This window comes from Triticum aestivum, chromosome 5A (assembly GCF_018294505.1).
Source record: "Triticum aestivum cultivar Chinese Spring chromosome 5A, IWGSC CS RefSeq v2.1, whole genome shotgun sequence".
In the NCBI taxonomy this organism is placed as follows: Eukaryota; Viridiplantae; Streptophyta; class Magnoliopsida; order Poales; family Poaceae; genus Triticum; species Triticum aestivum.
In genome coordinates, this window is record NC_057806.1 from 43,943,910 (window position 1) to 43,947,367 (window position 3,458).

Sequence of the window (3,458 nt, forward strand, 5' to 3'; positions counted from 1 at the left end):
CTATGGAAGCACCGCAATGGATGTGTCTTCAACGGCGACCACCCCTTTGTGAACCGCGCCTTCAACGACATTCGTGAGGAAGCGAGACTCTGGGCACGCGCGGGCGCCTCAGGATTGGCGCTAATCCTGCCAGAGACGTAGCCTAGGTCCGTAGTGGTAGGCGCTAATCCTGCCACAGTGGGAGTAACTTCAGCAGTAACTTCAAGTCCAACTCAGCAAATTTGTCTACGTGGCAATGAGTTAATGAAGAGAGAGGTAGTTCTAGTAACTTAGCTAGTTACTGTAACATCACATGTCCCAATGCAGTATGAGTTTAGAATCTAATAAATGGAGTTTTGCATGACACCACACCTATGTTACTACCCACTATGAAGGTAGTAATATAGTCTAGGAATATGTGTATGTTACTAGTGTATGTTACTCTCCATTGTGGCTAGTTAGAGCATCAAGAACCTCGGACATCAAATCCGGGCACTCAAACGCCCGCGGGCGGGCCACGCCCGTGGACAATGGCCGGTCACATCTTAAATTTACTCATCTGCATCCAGATATCTCATATTTGAAATATTAAATTCATAAAAAACATGCAAATGAGGAAATCTACGTAGATCAACCTATACTACCCTAATCCTCGTCGGAGATGTCCACTATCTTGGTGCCCGGCTTCAGGTACATGGGCGGCAGCCGCAACTCCGGCTGCACCGCCTCGTCATCTAACTCCACTTCCATGTCAAGTTCGCCGAAAAGCGCGTCGGTCGATGCCCGTTCCTACCAGATGAACTGTCGATTGGCCTCGATATAGGGCTCGTCCAGAATGGACTCCAGGATGGCCTGCTGCTCCACCATCTTCGCTGTTTGGGCAACCGCGAATTCCACCATGGCCTCCTCCATGCTGAACCCTGCAGCCGGCGCCAGCTCATTCTCCGGCTGCTCTGCCTTGTCCTCCTCCGGATCTGCCACTTCCGTCAAAACTGAATGTTGCTCCGACTCTGGCGAGTCCGGAGGCAAGCCAGGTGCGATGAGGCAACGCGCCTCATCCAAATCTCTTCCTCGATCTGGAAGCGGCACTCCAGCGTTAGCATAGGGTAGGTGGTTTTCTTATGTCGGGCCATGTCAGATGGCGAGGAAAAGAGGAAGGTAGAGACGGAGAGAAATGTGCCCGGGCTGACAGTGCGAAAAGGAAGAGGTCGTGGATGGGGTTCGGGACGTCGGCCAGCTTAAATAGCCAGACTTTGGCCTCGGGCGGCAAGCCGGGGCAACGCCACGCGGCATTCGCAACCCCACCGGAGGAGACGCCCATCGGACACTATTGGGTCTCCAGACAATTCCGTGTAAGATCCCATCATCAGTCCGACGTGGTAGATGCGCCCAGACCTCCTTATGTTCGCCCCATATTTGGGTTAAATATGAGGGATACCGGTTAGCCCTGATTGGTCTGCAAACCCTAAAAAAATCATATTGGTCTACATATGTTGGTACAAGATCGTAAAATGGAACATGCAGGCCATCTTTTAATTGATCCCGAATCTATTTATTTTGAGGGGAGATCCCGAATTCTTAGTCGTGTGCATTCACGATTTGGACGAACTGAGTAGCCGCACACACACACGCATGCATGCATTTCTGTGCTTCAACTTTTGTCTTTTTTTTTTAGCATCAGTACAGACACAAGCGCTCATATACACGCGCATACACTCATCCCTATGAACGCACACACGCACACCCTATCCATATGACCACCTCCGAGAGACTGAACCGGCATATCATTTTGAGATTTACGAAGTCACCGTAAGCGCCTCGTCGTCGACGGGAACGTTTCCTCCCACTGAAAGCGCATCGCCGGAAATCCTGAAATAAATCCAGGAATAATGCGAGCACCAGGATTTGAATCCTGGTGGGTTGGGGATACCACTGTCCACCTAACCAACTCAACCACAGGTTGATTCGCGCTTCAACCTTTGTCTTTGTTTGTGTGATGTGGACGCATGTGTATGTGCATTTATTTAGGTTTTCAAATTTTTAAAAGGACATCTTTCAGGTCAAGCGCCGGAGTTCAGATCCGTTTTCACTGTTGGAATTGTCGCAATCAAAATTTTAAAACTAGATCCCGCATGGATATGATTCGATAAAAAAAAATTGATGCCAATTTTGATGCTATATAATGCAACTCTATTAAACATGGTGCAACTTTCAAAACCAATTTTGAAACCCATGCAACTTCCTACGAGGTTGCAACCTAGCAACCTTTACAACCAACTTTTTATGATGTGCAACTAGTCCGCCACCGCAGTCAACTACCAAGCAAAAGCCCGTGATTTGCAACGGGAGTATAGAAAAATATATATAATGCCGCAATATGGTTTTGTATGAAATGACAGGTGCGAAAAAATGTGCAAGACTAAGCTTCAGAGGCTCGCTGCTCTAAACTTATAAGGATGATGCTAACAAAATAATAAAAAAACGACACGCAACTTTTACTTAGGAACGACATTTTGATGACCTCGTCAAGGTAATGCCAAAGTTGGCAACATTTGATTCACGTGCACATATGCTACAGATTTGGTCTGTGGCCAACGAAACAATCAAATGGAAGACAATCTCTAGATTGTTGACGGTATCTAGATTAGCATATTGGTGTGAGTAATTGGAAAAAAAATTACCGAGCTCTACATAGGCTTGGGGCGGTCGGTATATATTGAATGACGAGATTCGTCATTCATATGATTTGCAATTTTCTTTCGTTGAATGGATTCTAATCATTACAGGTGCTTCGTATGGAGCAAATGTCACTTGCCATGAATAGTAGTTTGCCCGATCGAGAAACTGGATTGTAGGACATGGGACACTGAGACTTGGAATCAATATACCATCACATAATTGTGCAGTCACATAACAACAACATAATCCTCGCATCAGCATGACTTTTTTTTGCGGGAGAAAAGGAGATTCTCATTATTCACGGAGGCTTCTCAGCCAGTGCCAAGTTTACAACAAAATCTAATCCCGAACGTAACCATACTGCAGTACGGGGAGTGCTACGGCCATACGCGGCAAGTTCGTGACTAACTTTATTCTGCGACCGACAACGGCGAGTAAAAGAAATCTCCCTATCCTCAGTTGAGGCCAGATTCTAAATCTCCTTAACCAACATGCGATGTATCAATCGATCCTCGGAGTGTGCTGTGATCAGTGACACCGCCTCCGCGCTATCAAGCTCGACCAAAATGGGTAGCATCGTACGATGGAGGGCCAGCTCCAGCCCCTCCCGACACGCCACTAGCTCAGCGTCCAACGCGTTATCACATATACGGATTTCCCAACAAGCGCTATAGATGATATCACCATGTGCATCCCGTAGGATCATACCACCTCCTGCCATACCTGTGGACGGAATGAAGCTTCCACAGCAGCATGACTTGGAACCAAAAATATCTCATAGGTATTCGGCATTCGCAAGT